At 42.2% G+C, this 16,551-nt stretch overlaps 1 protein-coding gene across 2 annotated transcripts in view; it reads left to right on the forward strand.

The window, feature by feature from the left end:
* The first annotated feature begins 334 nt into the window (after window positions 1-334).
* Window positions 335-16,551, forward strand: part of RAB7A (RAB7A, member RAS oncogene family) — a 71,810-nt gene continuing 55,593 nt past the window's right edge. Inside the window, exon 1 of one of the 2 annotated variants that reach the window (XM_072784923.1) lies at window positions 335-580. The gene's annotated coding sequence lies outside the window, so the exon portion shown is untranslated. The remainder of the gene's footprint in view (window positions 581-16,551) is intronic. The other variant, XM_072784924.1, reaches the window with a different exon arrangement.

Consider the following 16,551-nt stretch of genomic DNA (forward strand, 5'->3'; position numbering starts at 1 on the left):
GCATGCTGCTTTGCGGATCCGGAAGAGCTCAGGGCACATAGTAGGATTACTTAGTTGACTGATCTGTGCCTTCTGCAGAGGGACACTACTGTTAGAGCCAGTTTAATCTCGTCCTCTTCCCTGGCTTTCGTTATTCCGGGGACACCGGGGAGATGGCCGAGACATCGGTTCTTGGATTCAACATGGCGTCGTCCTCCTCATTGTACGAGCCTCAAAGATGGCGACAACTGCCTGGGGGCAGACATATTTGCACCACGTGATCCAGGTTCAGCCCAGAGGCGGCCGGAACGTGACGCAATATTGAGGCGGGGCTCCCTCCCCGCACTCTTGGCGTCTAGAGTCTCGTGACAGGTACTTCCGCTCGGGGCGGCGGCGGTGGCGGAAGTGGGAGCGCAGCCGGAGTCTTGGCCATAAAGCCCAAGGCGGCGGCAGCGGCGGCGTTGAAGGCCTGGGGAGTGCCGAGGAGTCCGCCGGAACCGGAATTTGGACTTGTCCTCGGCCCCTGTCCATCCTTGCTCCACTTCCTCCGCGGGAGCCCTAGCGACGCGCCCTGCCCGGAGCCTCCAGCGGAGCGGCTGCGGTAAGCAGCGGGCCCAGCCTGGCCGGTGGCCTGGCCCCATCCCCCTCCTTAGCTCCTCGGTCGCCTGGGCCTCCCGTCGCCGGTAGTTTGGGGCGGCTCTGGGCCGGTACAGGCCCCGTGGGGAAACCCTGCGGAGCTCGGGGCCCGAGACCAGGCCCGGACCGCACCCGGCGGGGAGGAGGTCAGAGGTCGCCGGGTGTGACCTCTGGTCGGGTTGCGGACCGCGGGCCGGCTGCCTGGGACGCCTGGTTTGCCGCTAGCGTCAAGACCTCACACCCGGAGTGTCTCCTGATTTGGGTGGCCTCCGGACACTGAGGGCCTGCGCCGCGGTGGGACGCGCTGGGCCGAGTCCCTGGGAGCCGCGAGCGGAGTGTGTCGGAGCCGACCCCGCCCGCTGCCTCGTCCGGGGACGCTGGCCCGGGGCGCCGCCGACCGCGCGGGCCTTGCCAACAGGCGCCCGGGGCCGAGGCACGTTCCTGACCCTGTTAGTGCGGGAGGTTCCCTGACGGCAACTGAGTCAAGGCGGTGAGTCAGGTCTCGTGCACTGGGCTCGCCCCAAGCGCTTGTATACATGTGAGACGCCTCTGGCTCTGGGAGACAGGGGGCTTGTTGTCGTAAATGTGTTGTGGTCAATCCCGAAGGAAGTTTTCAAACTTACTGGGTGAGAGATGGTGGCTGACTCTAGAGCTATGTTTGGATCCCACCGCATTGGGGGCCTCTTACTGCATTACATCGAAGCTTGATGCCTAGTGGTTCGTAAAGGTGGAAAATTGAGAAGAATAATTGCAAACATTTAAGCGCTGGTTGTGTTCTGGGCAGCGTGGCAAGACCTTTGCATAGATTTTTGTGTTTGATTCTCAGAACAGCTCTCTGAGGTACCGTAATTGTCAAAGAATGGAGAGGTTAAGTTGTTTGTCCAAGGTCATCCAGCTAATAAGTAATGGAGCGGAGAGTCCAGCCCAGGCAGGCAGACTCCGGAGTACTGTGCTCAGTCTCTGGGTTGTATTGCTTTCCGAGGCTCCTGAAGTTTGTGATCTATCTTTTGTCACCTGGCATCTTCCTCTCTCCGCCTCCTTTGTTTCCAGTGATGCCATTTGAAAGCCTCCTTCGGTTCTACCCTACAGCCAACTTGGTGCTACCTTAAAATCATAAAATGTTCCATTTGCGGTTGTGACTTTTAACACAACTTTTTTTTTTGTACTGTAGTGGCAGTAGATTAGAAGCTCTGCAGTTTTAGCAAAGTGCTTAATTGAGGTCTGAAAAATTTTGATAAGTAAATGTTTTGTGAAATGAAGTAAGCCTGGCAATCCTGCCATGTGAACCTTTCTTAAAACCTTAGTACATGGGTGTCTAGTCAGTTGGTTCTGTCCTGTTGAAAATACTGTATCTTCTCTTTGGATTCCAAAAGAACAGCCTCTTGTCTTTTCCTTGTGACTTAAGCAGCTGATTAGCCTCATGACTTATCATCCATGGATTAATAGAGTCTCCTATTAGTGTGTTTCTCTTCAGACTTGGGAGACTTTGTTCAGATTTGAGTCTGAGAACTGGAAGGTGAGTTGTGAGTATTTCTGAAAATACTGTCCAAGCTAAAGCTTAGTTCTCCCAATCCTATTGTATTCTAATTTAGTTTCTTTTTAAACTTTGCTACCCAAAGTTATATTTGGGTATCACTCAGTTAAATATATCGGCAAACTGATATATTTAAGTGAGTCTTAAATAATGTTTGAATTTAGAGAATAATGATGAGCACCTTTTCATTCAGAGATGTTTTGAGTATCTACCATGAATTAGGCATCACTGGTTATTGACTCAGGGAGACAGGTGTGGTTATTGTCCTGAAGGAATTTAAAAATGGCGTGTGATCATGGCCAGGAATTCTGTTGTGGAATGGCTTGGTGATAGAACCTGAGGCTTTTGGAAAGAGGAATCTTTTCTCATCACTGCATGTGAATCCATAGTAGGCAGTCTGATGTTCTGGCCAACTTGAAGGCTTTGTTAATTGTAATAGCATTTGTATGATTTGCTCTTGAGAGTATAGAGGATAATGTTACAGTTTCAAATTGGTCATGTCTTTGGAAGAGAAACCTTCAAGACTAAATATGTTTTTCCTTTTGCTGCACTGGCATTTTGTCCTTCACTTGAGGGAATTCTTGTCACTGCTATTTGACACTGTAAACGTTTGCTGTTGCTCTGCTCTTGGAGCAAAAGCACATTTGGCATGCTGGATTATTATTATTATTTTTTTAGCTGATGAAGAAAGTTTAATATAGTGTCCACCATTTATAGTCCCAGTATTTTACTAAATAAAGCCCTACGCCACCCCAACTCCTGCCACTGCTCTGGCTCCCCTTCTTTAAAAGGAGATGTAAGTTTTATGTTTGTGTAGAACTGCATGAGTAAACAAACAGAAGGGTGGAATGTAGAGAAGACACTCTAAAAATAGTTTTGTTAGTATATCTCTCTAGGTAATTGTTAGCAGTCACTTGGGCATTTGCTTGTTTTGTTACGTTTTTTCATGCCAATGAGGCCTAAACCCCCAAACCCTGTAATCAAGAGCATTGTTTTATAATAAAGTGTAAAAGTGTAATCGGCTTTGAAGCCGATTCGCGATCCCACCACCAAGTGAAACAAAAACTTGGTTTTGATTATTGATTAGCTTCTAATCTCCAAGAGAATTGTGCGGTCATTTCTGCCCTTCTATTTAGTATTACCCTTTCTCTGCAAAGGTGTAGCAAACTCAGACCACACTTTTGTGATAGTCTTCTTATGCACTGTTTCTTTCTGAGATTTGACATAAGTATTTACCATTATTCTGTGATAAAGCGTTTAACTCTACATCTGTACAATTCAACAAATAAGGCTTTGGATTTGACCAAATATTGGACTAGGAGTTACATACAGACAGGCAGAGTTTTCTGGGGAAGTAAGGACAAGTCCTCCAGAGTAAGGCTAACCGGTGGTTCCCCTTGGTACTGATGTCATCCTCTGAAGGAGACCAAAGCTGTAGAGATGAGCACCCCCCCCCCACCTTGTGGCTGCTGGCTTTCTGCAGACTCTCATCACCCATGTAAGGTTGCTATTGTGTCCCGGGTCAGCCATCCTGTGTTAGCAGACAATCATCTGTTACTGCCATCTCCCAGATCTCCATGCCTGTCTGCAGTTTGCTGCAGACACATTTTGCAACGTGTTGATCTCTTCAGTTTTTTGCTCTCACATCTTCCTTCTATTTTCTGCTTTTTCATAAACACAGAAAAATAGCTTGCATTTGTGTTTTAAAACTTCTTCATGGTGGTTGTGGTCAGTGTGATTTGTGAATCGAAGGTAAACGTGATGTGTGGTGGGTGAAATCAGAGTAGGCTTTATAGCAGTGCCTCTGACTAGTTTCAATTTTAGTACTCAGGCTGTGATTTCAAAAACAAATTTAAGAATAACTACTTACAGAATGTCTCTGTAGGGGAGGAAGAAAGCTTGGGACTTGGTTCCAGTGGTGGCATACAGTGTTGGCCTTGCTCATTTGCCTGAGGATGCAGTTCTTAATGCAAGGGACCTCAAGCCTCTTCTAGGCTGTTTTGGTGATGTCGTCACTGCTGTGGAGCTCAGTCTGACTTTGTTGTCCATTTCCTGGTCGACTCAGACTGCTTGCTGTTCGGGCAGAGCAAGACTGAGGAGGCATGGTAAGGGAGGCCTGGGGACCTGACAGTGTTAGGAATTCTGTAACCTCACTTGGCTCTCAAATGAGCTTGCTTGTGTGATTGCTGCCAGAAACGGTGGAGCTTCTCTGTTCTCCCTGACCCTTCAAGTAAAGATGGCTTGTGCTTGCTACTGGCTTTCCTATAGTTGTTCAGCTCAGTTGGGTTGGTAATCCTTTAAAAATTACATTGTGAGCTAAATAGCTACATTGTTGGTTTCTAATTTTTGTGTGCAATTTTAATTAAAAGTTTATTTCCATTTGATGAACTTTTAGTTTGAGTAATTTGAGAGTACATGATAAAGCCAATATGAATTAACCTTTTAAAAACCCAGTTGTAACAGCATAGAATTTATTTAAAAAGTAGTGCCTCTTACATATGGTATTTAGTCAATCTACCAGCAGTGCTCTATGCACTTACAGATCTGAGGACCCCGGAAATTACCCTGGGTCATTTGGACAGCCTACAAGTTAAGAGCCACTCATCCTATGACATGTTGCCATTCAGTTGACCGTTGCTAAAGAGTATTAACATTCTGTAGAAACCTTCTTACCCAATACTTGTTTCTAAATGCTTTTTAGTGTTTGTGTAGTACTTACCATTTTAAAGTTTTGGTTTTTTCTTGTTATCTTTACACTCGACATGGGGCTTAAATTTACAACCCCAAGATTAAGAGTCACGTGTTCCTCCCACTGAGCCAGCCAGGCACCCCCCACTACCTTTTATTTAGGATGACATTTCTTGGGACCCCTGGGTGGCTTAGTTGGTTAAGTGGCTCTTTCATTTCTGGCTCAAGTCATGATCTTGGGGTCCTGCAATAGAGCCCCACCTGGGGCTCTGCGCTTAGCAGGGAGGGGGCTCTAGGATTCTCTCCCTCTCCCCTACCACCTGCTTATGCCTGCATGTGCTCTCTAAAATAAATAAATCTTTAATAAAATTATGTTTCTCTTTTGCTGATTAGTAAACAAGTCAATTATTTTTAAGAAAAAAAGAGGGGGAACACCCCCCCCCCCCAGGGGAAAAGAAGAAGTAAAAAGAAATCGATTCACTACCCAGAGGAAGACCACAGTGTTAACTGGTTATTTTCTTCCTATGAATGTATACTTTAATCTTTCTTTTATGCAGTTGAATAAGATACAGTATGGTAATTTAACTATGGGGGGACTGAACACTCTTGGGTCTTTGACCTATGGGATCTTTCCTAAAAAAACACTCAGTGATAGGAAGCTGGGCATCATCAGACTAGCTGTGTTTTTCATATGTTTAATGGCAACTGGTAAAGAACCTGATACATCCAGTTCAAGAATAAAGTTATTTGGTGTGGTGACACTTGATAAGTAAAGTGTTGCTCCTGTTTTTAAGTAATTTTTCATTTCTATGTTAGTAAACTTTGAATTTGAAGTAGGACATACGGAAAAGTACACAAATAAGTGAACTTGGATATTTTTTATAAACTTAGAAGCCTCCTTGTGACTCCTTCAAGTCATTATCCTCCCATCCTCCCAGCGTAATGAGTCTGCTGATTTTGAACATTATAATGTGATTTTGCTGCATTTGGACTTTGTATAAATGGAATCACACACTACATATTCTTCTTTGTCTGATTTCTTAGATCCATTGTTGTGTTTTGCATTCAGTGCAGCTGTAAACTCCATCTTCATTGCTCAGAAGTATTCTATTATGTGGTATACCATAATGTATTTATTAATTTATTGATGTGCATTTGGATAGTTTTAAATTTTATGGCTGTTACAAATCATGCTGTATGAATGTTCTTGTGTCTGTCTTTTAACTAACATATTTCTATTACGTTAATAACAAGCAGTGGAAAGGCTGAGTTTTAGGGTATGTATCTGTATTCTTTTGTGGGAGTGCTGTAGCAAATACCACAGGCTTAACCAAAAGAAATTTCTTTTCCTATAATTCTGGAAACTAGAAGCTCAAGATCAAGCTGTTGGTAGGTTTGACTTGTTTAGAGACTTGTCTTCTTAGCTTGTATGTGGCTGTCTTCCTGTGTCCTCACATGGTCTTTCCACTGTACCTGTTGTATCCTAATCTCTTATAAGGGCATCAGTCATATTGACTAGAGCTCACCCTCATGACCTCATTTAACCTCAAATCATATCTTTAAAGTCCCTGTCTCCAAAGATCATCACATTTTGAGGTGTTGGGGGTTAGGACTTTAACAAATGAATTTGGTGGGGATACAATTCAGCCCATAAATGTATTGCACTTTGGTAGATACTTTCAATTATCCAATTGTTGTACCAGCTTTCACTCCCACCAGCAGTATTGAGAGTTCCAAATATTCCACATCTTTGTTAACAATTGTCGTCTTTTTCTTTCTTTTTTTTTTTTTTTTTTTTTTGCCGCCCGGGTAGGAGCCTACTTTTTATAGCCCCATTCAGTACCAGTATAGGCAATCCTTGAAGGAGTAGAGAAGTTGTTTAAGGAGCTAAGCGTGTTAAAGTTTGAGACAACCTCTTGTAAATGCTTCGTAAATCTGTTAGGGTTAGAAAAGCAGATTGGTTTCTGTCTAGTGAGTGGTTAGTCCTCCATAGTTGTGGATTAGTTTTTGCATTTATGATCTGGATCCATTCCTGGTGGTGGAATTGGCCCAAAAGTATCATCTGTAGGGTATAAATCTAGCCATAATAAACAGTGCTTTCATTCAGATTCTTCTTTGATCTAAGCTTGAGCCCTGAAAATATTGGATTCATTCATACATGTACTAAAAAATATTGGATTCATTCATACACATACTAGAAATAGGTCTGTTTGCATATTCTGGCTGACCATTTATTTTATTTTTTTTATAGATTTATTTATTCGAGAGAGGGGCAGAGACACACAGGCAGAGGGAGAGGCAGGCTTCATGCAGGGAGCCCAATGCAGGACTCGATCCCGGGTCTCCAGGATCACACCCTGAGCCAAAGGCAGACAGACGTTCAACCGCTGAGCACCCAGGTGGCTCTGACTGACCATTTAGATATTGGTGTTTGACCAGCAGTTTTCTGGCTGAGTGATCTTGAGCTTTGTACATCTACTGTAGACCTAGTTTGGTTGAAATATTACATGACTTTTCCTCCCTTCCTACCCCCCCCCCAAAAAAAAAAAAAACTCTAAACTCCTGGAGAGCAGGGATGAATCATTCTAGGATAGATCTTGAAACACTACTCAGTAAACTTAAACTTTTTTTTTCCAGTTCTAACTTTGCACAGTAAGTTACTATTTGTAAGTTATGCTTCTGGGCCTGTGATTAATATGTAGAGCTTTTTTGGATGCTAAACTGTGTTCTGTATTCATTTGACAGATTTTTATTGTCTGGTGTAAGAAAACACTGCTGGCAGCTGTGGGGAATATAAAATAAAGATCACTGGAGGTTTAGAAATAATTGTAAAACAAGGCGGTTGGAAGTCATAAAAATAGCTTAAAGAAAATGCCAGAGGTGTTCAGATGTCTTGGTTCAGTAGATGCTGAGTGGAGTTTTGGTATGGAAGGAGACTTGGGAAACCCATTATAGTTGGAGGGAATGGCACAAGCAAATGAATGGAGGTAGGGAAATGCTAAGGCAGATGGAGTAGCTGCAGTATCTCCAAATTGGGAAAGACTGTATGGGGGCCAGATTGAGTGGGGGAGGGGAGGCACTCCAGTGCCTTCTTGAAGGGTTTATGTTTAACAAAGTGGTACTTCACTAGGTAGTGCTAGGATAGGGCATCCTCTCACTTAAACCTCAGTACCCTACTGAGTAAAGCAGGTGGTATCCCAGTTATGGATAAGGAATGAGTTTGATGTTATAATTTACTTAGAGAAATACATGTTGAGAGATTAGTGGGACTAGGACTCAAATACAAATGTGTTTAAACCTTGAAAGAGATGCTTCCACATAAGTGCCTTTAACACATTAAAAGGAGTTGGCTTGGGACGGATGGGATGGAGACAGAACAATTTGATTTTCCTCTTTAGCCTGCTGGCCCATTTTGAGCTCCTCTTACCAATTTATGGATAATCTATTTTACTAGGTAAATGCTTGAGATAAACTAAGGTTGCTAGCAAAAGCTTTGAGCTATAGGAAATAATTCTGTGTAACTGTTTTACTATCTCTGCTTTCCAATCTGTTTTACCAAAAAAGAGGGGGGAAAGGCACCATCGTCCAGGTCTCTGGCTAAAAACTCAGCTCTTGATTTGGTACCTGCCTTTAGAAAGCTTGAGAGCAGTGGGGTGCATCATAGTCAAGAATCTAGGCTGGGTTGCAAAGTCCTCTTAACGAGAATTGCTTTGCAGGGAACTTACTCCTTTGTAAAAGTTGCTTTAGTTTTGTTTTTTTTTTCCCCCTTCCACATGACTGATACAAGGAACAAAAGTATGTATGATCAGTCTCTTACAGAGCTCACCTGTTACCTTGTTTTCAGCTTCACTTCAGCGTTCAATTCAAGCAGCATGAATTGTGACCATCTCTTTTCAGATGAGGAAATGGCCCAAAGGACATGCTCAGTATCATGGAGGCCTGAGTAGTGAGATTGGAACTGGCACTCCATATTCCAAGTTGCCAGATGTTTCTTTAACCCTAATGGTCATGAGGAAAATAACGTCTTCTCTGGAAGAACAGCCTGTGTAAATTTTATTGTTCAGTTTAAGTTTTTTTTTTTTTAAGAGTTTTATTTATTTATTTATGAGAGATACAGAGAAGAGAGGCAGAGATACAGAGAGAGGGAGAAGCACACTCCTCTCAAGGTGCCTGATGTGGGACTTGATCCCCAAACCCGGGATCACACCCTGAGCTGAAGGCAGACACTCAACCGCTGAGCTACCCAGGCATCCTAGTAAGTTTTTTTTTTTTGTTTTTGTTTTTTTAAAGAGGGATGCTTTGACTACTTCTTTTGAAATGTAAGTTTTTTCCAGGTAGTGAATTTTCCAGCTGTATGAGACTGAATAGGCTAGGTTATTCTGCAACAAATAATAACCTCAAAATGGTGGAAAGCAACATAGGTTTATTTTCTGTTCATGCAGCATGTGCAACATAAATTTTCCAGAGGCTTTGCATCATTCCTACTTCAGTTGAAGGGGCAGCCATGGTACGGAATATTGTTGCGTATCTTGGCAAAGTGGAAAAGAAATACTGGAGGGTCTTGCTCCTGCAGTTAATAATGTTCCACCCCAGAATGACACGTCACTTCAGCTTCCAGCTCTCTGGCCAGGATGAGTCACACCACACAAGAGATCAAGAACTGTGATTCTGCTGTGGACCCAGAAAGCACAGAGTTGGAAATATTTGGGAAATAGTACTAGTTTTACAGTGGCTTGCTGTTAATAGGTAATAGCTGTTGGGGGAAAGAATGCCTCATTTGTAGATTCTCATTCCAGTCAAGTGGCAATTTAAATGAGGAAAAGGATACCACCTTGCCTCACTGACAGATCACCTATCCTAAGAAATCTGTATTTCTTTTAAATGATGTGTGATAATCTCAATTCAAGTGCCTTGAAATACCTTTTGCAGAAGCAGGTGTGAAAGAAACGATTGAGTATTCCCTTGCCTTCCATGTTTTCAGTGCTGGAATCCTATAGACTTAGTAGATATCCTTTTACTGATTTCTCAGCCCCCCGCCCCCCTTCTTGTAAAGCACTATCAGATAGTCTTAAAAGTACTCCTTAGGTTGTTCCTTCTCTGCCCAGAGAACCCTTGGTTTTCCATTGCCCTTGGTTATGTCTCTTCACACACTGCCTCTGGTTTGGTCCTTTCTCTGATGCACACCTTGTATTGTTTTATTTATCCTAAATTGTTTTACTTACTTGTTCCTTGCCACACATTCCTTGCTTCCTTCAGCTTGGCTCCTGTCACTTCCCTTCATTTCAGTGTTCTTCTTTTGGCATCCTGCCTGGCTCAGGTACCACGAGCTCCATTTTTAAAGCTTTTTGTGGCTACTCTCAGCTTTCACTGAACGCCTGTGACTTGTATTTCATAAATGTGTCTTATGTTCATTTTGTGTATGCATTTGCCTACTCTAGGAGAGGGGCTTCAGGGTAGATATTAATTTATGTTTTCCCCCAAAGCTCATCATTTGAAGGAAAGAACTGAAAATATGTCCTCCAAATGGCTTTTGATGTGTGTGTGTGTGTGTGTGTGTGTGTGTGTGTATGCACATCTGTTGCGTTCTCTGGCTGAAAAAAGAAATATCTGTAAATTCTTCACATTGTTTGAAATCAGTAGGCCAGAAGCTATAGGATTGCAGAGTCTTTTCTTTTCTTTTCTCTTTTCTTTTCTTTTTCCTTCCTTCCTTCCTTCTTTTCTTTTCTTTTCTTTTCTTTTCTTTTCTTTTCTTTTCTTTTCTTTTCTTTCTTTTCTTTTCTTTTCTTTCTTTCTTTCCTTCCTTCCTCCCTTCCCTTCCCTTCCCTTCCCTTCCCTTCCCTTCCCTTTTCTTTTCTTTTCTTTTCTTTTCTTTTCTTTTCTTTTCTTTTCTTTTCTTTTCTTTTCTTTTCTTTTCTTTCTTTCCTTCCTCCCTTCCCTTCCCTTCCCTTCCCTTCCCTTCCCTTCCCTTCCCTTCCCTTCCCTTCCCTTCCCTTCCCTTCCCTTCCCTTCCCTTCCCTTCCCTTCCCTTCCCTTCCCTTCCCTTCCCTTCCCTTCCCTTTTCTTTTCTTTTCTTTTCTTTTCTTTTCTTTTCTTTTCTTTTCTTTTCTTTTCTTTTCTTTTCTTTTCTTTTCTTTTCTTTTCTTTTCTTTTCTTTTCTTTTCTTTTCTTTCTCTACAAGAGACTCAGAGAGAAAGAGGCAAAGTCACAGGCAGAGGGAGAAGCAGGCTCCATGCAGGGAGCCTGACGTGGGACTCGATCCTGGGTCTCCAGGATCAAGCCCTGGGCTGAAGGCGGCGCTAAACCGTTGAGCCACCTGGGCTGCCCTAAGATTTTTTTTATTCATGAGGGACACAGAGAGAGAGAGAGAGGCAGAGACATAAGTAGAGGGAGAAGCAGGCTTCATGCAGGGAGCCCGATGTGGGACTCCATCCCGGGACTCCAGGATCATGCCCTGAGCCGAAGACACACACTCAACCACTGAGCCACCCAGACGTCCCTGAAGAGACTTTCTTAAGCAGGGCCACAGTATGGCTCTTAAATAAGTTACTAAGCTTCCGTTTCCACTTCTGCAAAACAAGAGTAGCAGATTGGCTCTTCTCAAGATCATTTTATATTTTGGCTTTCTTTGGCTTTTGATCATACTGCAGTGGCTTTTGCAATATCCCAACTGACAAGATGACGCTATAGGAAACTTTGAGGACCCTTTAAGCCATTTTAAAAGCTATCACCCACATGAAGGTCCTGCTCATTGACTTCTTTATGAGGGGCAAGAGTTATCGCACTATATAGGTGGTTAGATTTTTCCTAAAACGGATTTGTTTCTAAGTTTCAGTGGTAAGTGAATAGTTCTCTCTCACCCTTCTGGGTAATTTGGTGGTTATACTTCCAATCTTGTTTATATTTAAATGGTATCATACAATGTACACTCTTCTGTAACTTGCTTTTAAAAAAAAAAAAAGTATATTGTATGTACTACACACCTTTTTTTTTTTTTTTGTCATTACCTACTGTTATTTTCTTTTAAGATTTATTTTAGAGAAAGTGTGCACACGCAGCCGTTGGGGGGCAATTAGCAGAGGGAGAGGGAGGGAGAATCTCAAGCAGACTTTATTGAGGGCAGAGCCTGACACAGGGGTCAATCTCATGACCCTGAGATCATGACCTGAGCCAAAACCAAGAGTCAGGTGCTTAACCAGCTTCACCACCCAAGTGCCCCCCAGTACATACTGTTTTTAATGGCTGTGTAATACCATATTTACCAAGTTTAACCATCCTCTAAATGAACATTTCAGTTAGTTCCAACTTTCCTCTTTAAGAAAATTATTTGAGTGGCTCAGCAATTGAGTGTCTGCCTTCAGCTCAGGGCATGATCCCATGTCCAGCTGTCTGTGGGGAGCTTGCTTCTTTCTCTGCCTATGTCTCTGCCTCTTTCTGTGTGTCTCTCATGAATAAATAAATCTTAAAAAAAATTTATTTAAGGGGCACCAGGCTGGCTGAGTCCGTGGAGTATGTGACTCTTGATTTCGGGGTTGTGAGTTAGAGCCCCATGCTGGGCCTAGAGATTACTTAAAAATAAAATCTAGGGATGCCTGGGTGGCTCAGTGGTTGAGCATCTGCCTTTGGCTCAGTGTGTGATCCAGGAGTCCTGGGATTGAGTCCCACATCTGGCTCCCTGCAGGGACCCCGCTTCTCCCTCTGCATATATCTCTGCCTCTCTCTCTGTCTCTCATGAATAAACAAATAAAATCTTTAAAAAATAAAATAAAATCTAAAAAAAAACCCTACTTATTTAGTATTTATCTTTATCCACTTCTTTGATCATTACCTTATAGTTGTTATTCATACTTAAAATTTGGTATTCATTATACTGCCTCCAAGAAGGTTGTCTACTTTACATTTGTAGTTTGAGAATTCTATTTATATAGTTGCCAATTGTCAATTTTCTTCATGGTTGCTAGTTTAACTAATGGGAAATTTATGTATTTATTTTAAATTTTCAAAAAATATTTTATTCATGAGAGACACAGAGAGACAGGCAGAGGGAGAAGCAGGCTCCATACAGGGAGCCTGGGGCAGGACTCTATCCCAGCACTCAGGGATCGTGCCCGGAGTCGGAAGGCAGACACGCTTGCTTAATCACTGAGCCACCCAGGCATCCCCTAATGGGGAAATTTAAATGATACCTCATTTTTATTTTATTGATGAATAGATGTAGCTTTTTAAAAATGTTAGCCATTTCTTTTTATTCTGTGAATTGACTGTTTTCTCTAAAGCTCAAGTGAGGCTTTTTAGTTTTGTTTTAAACTAAACTTTTTATAGAGCAAGAATATTGACCTTTTTCATGGTGCAAACATTCCAGGCTTGTTATACATGGCTTGGTTTGGTTAATGGTGTGTTTTTGTAGTAAAGAAACTTTGCTATAGTCAACATCTGTTGATTTGTTTTAGTTTTGGGGTTTTATGTTAAATATACTTAAGCCTTCCCTATCCTAAGGGCAATAAAAACGATGTTTTCCCCTCATACTTAGTACATTGGAATTCTTACATATGCTGCAGTATGACATCACAATCTTTCCAAACATGTGGTTGTCCCAGTATTTCGTTGTATTGTCATCCTTTCCTCACTGACTAGAAATCTTTTTATCCAAACTAATTACCCACCTACATGTGTCTTTTTTTTTTTTTAACTCTTCTGATCTATTCTTTGTGGGGCAGTACTATTGTCTTATTTGCTTCTGCTTCATAATACATTTTGACAAGCTCAGCAGTTTTCCATCTTTCATAGAACTTTGTTGAAGTTAGGCTCAAACACGTTTGTTTCTCATTAAATTGGTGTTCTTTCTACCCCTTGTCCTGGTTCTTTAATCAGTTTGTTTGGCAGTTTCATCCATCAAGAAATTTAGAAGAAGCATTTCTAAGGTGCCCTGGCATAGGGAGGCAGCTAAATTCTCTCTCTTAAGTATCTGGGACAAATATGTATCTGTATATGTATCTGTATAATAGCTCATACAAGTCAGTAGGTTTTATTGAGTACCACCATATCCCAAGCCTTGTGCAAGGTAGTAGCTCTACAAACCATAGAAAACCTGGTTTCTGAGGAAGCCTTGGAAATCCAAGGAGCCTTGGATTTGATGGGGCAGTATCTTTCAGTCCTTACAACCCATGTGTCTTATGTAATGGATTGAAAAAAGACTTTGGAAAGCAAGTATTTAAATTAGGTCCATGAAGCTTTTATGCATTTCATGTTTTGACTTCTATGGTCATTTCTTGTGGTATTTGAACATACACAGTTTATAATCTGCACTCTAGATGGATTTTTTACCAACTTTTTTTTTTTTTTTTTTTAAGATTTTATTTATTTATTCATGAGAAACACAGAGAGAGAGGCAGAGAGAGAAGCAAGCCCCGTGCAGGGAGCCCAATGTGGGACTCCATCCCAGGACTCTAGGATCATGCCCTGGGCTGAAGACAAATGGTCAACCACTGAGCCACCCAGGCGTCCCTTTACCAACTTTTTTGGTCTCTGACAAATGAGATTTGTTTGTCACTTCTGGTGGAGGATTGTAAAAGCAGATTCCATAGGAGTGTCTGAGACTTGGCATGAGTTAAAATGGTTTTTTCTTTTTTTAAATTGTAACAGATAAGGAGTGAGTTAATTAATTTTCACAGATAAGGAGTAAACCAGTGGCTCAGTCTTTATTTTTAGGGCTGTTGAAAGACTGTTAGTTTGAATTGGGAGAAACGATTGTGTTTTAGGGAAAAAGTACACTGGATCAGGCAATTCTTTTTTTCCCTTGCTTATTCTAAAGTTATAGCTAATCATTTCTGCATGACAACAACATGAAATCTTGTCTGCACATGACTGGCCAGCTCCCCTGCCAAATGGCAGTCTTCTCTGGCTTGCATTTCTATGCACCCATAAAGTCATCTGGAGTTATAGAGCATCCATGATCTACTTGGAGGAGAGAAAGGCATGCTGTTTCTGTGAAGGGTGGAGCCTTGTGGCCAGACTTCTGTTAGACCACTGGAGAAGTGAGGCAGTAGCAAGATTCCCCTTGTGAGTTTGGGAAGGGGGGGTGAGAGGGGAGTGAGGAGCTCCTATTGGTCAGCCTTTTAATGTACCTGCTCCCTAGACAGATGGTATATACAGTTAATGAATAATTCATCTGTAGTGTTCTCAGGCCAAAATCAAACAGTGCATGTCAGAATCTGAAAAGTGAGTTGGTTTTTCTGCTTCCCACTGCTGTAGTAGAGAGCAAGTTTTACCCCTGGTGACAGAGGAAGTGGAAATGTAGTCATTCAGACATCAAGCATCCAAAGGATGCTTTGTATCAAGTGCTATAGGGAAATGCCAGAGGAGTGAGGTAGTTCCTGGAGGAATTTTTCTTTTTGACTGTGACATGTGAGGAGCCACCCACAAAAGGTGGTGATGTAGTATGAAAAAGATTTGATAGTAGGCTTCTGGACAGGTGTCAGTTTTTGTATGTGAAGAGGTAATGATATACTTCATACATCCAGTTGTACAGAAGGAAGCCTTGAAAACAAATATTTTCCTACCTCAGTCCTTCCTACTGTAGAGACCGTGAACCCTATAGATTTGCTTGGTTTTGACCTACAAGCTTGGTCTAAGATGGTGACTGTGCAGGGACACCTATTTGACAGGTTTTGCGACACATAGGGGTAGGCATGGGCAAGCACAGGGTGTTGGTGAAAGAGGAAACAGCTGGCTGCTCCTGAAAAAACAGGATTAACCATTAACTGAAGATACCTGGGCAGTGCGGGCATGGTGTGGTACCCTGATTTGTATCCATTGATTGCTCCTAACCAATGATTATGTCATATTCATAGTGAACTCATATTCACAGCCACTGACTGGTTAATTGTTGAGGTAGTTTGGCTGTTTTTGGAGGAAGCATTTATTTGGTATTTGTTGGGAACTGCTGACTGTTAGAACATTAATTTCTCAAACATTGTAACTCCTGGCTTATTTTACTAATACAAATTTATTGCTTCAAAAAAGGCATGTTTTACATTAGAAACAACAAATACATACCCACCATTTGCTTTGACGTGGATGGAACTGGAGGGTATTATGCTGAGTGAAGTCAGCTCAGAGAGGGACAAACCTTATATGGTCTCATTCATTTGGAGAATATAAAAAATAGTGAAAGGGAATTAAGGGGAAAGGAGAGAAAATGAGTGAAAATATCAGTGAGGATGACAGAACATGAGAGACTCCTAACTTTGGGAAACAAACAAGGGATGGTGGAAAGGGAGGTGGGCGGGGAGTTGGGGTGACTGGGTGATGGGCACTGAGGGGGGCACTTGACGGGATGAGCACTGGGTAATATGCTATATGTTGGCAAATTGAACTCCAATAAAAACAATAAATTTTTAAAAAGGTGTGTTTTAAAGTTTTATTTTTTGGAGAGTGAACAGGGGGAGGAGCAGAGGAAGAGGGACAAGCAGACTTTGTGCTGAGCGTGGAGCCTCACTGGGGCCTCGAGATCATGACCTGAACCGAAATCAAGAGTTGCATGGTCAACTGAGTGAGCTACCCAGGTGCCCCCCCCAAAAGGCATATTTTAGAGAGGTTTCTGGAGTGTGAGCTAAGTACTTTACCTGTATGGAGCATTCTTTGTATCCTTTCTTATGTATGCTTCCAGAAAGTTGCTTCTATTAAGACAAAGGAAGCTAAATATTTTAGCAAATATT

The sequence above is a fragment of the Canis lupus genome, chromosome 19 (genome assembly GCF_048164855.1).
Source record: "Canis lupus baileyi chromosome 19, mCanLup2.hap1, whole genome shotgun sequence".
NCBI classification, from domain to species: domain Eukaryota; kingdom Metazoa; phylum Chordata; class Mammalia; order Carnivora; family Canidae; genus Canis; species Canis lupus.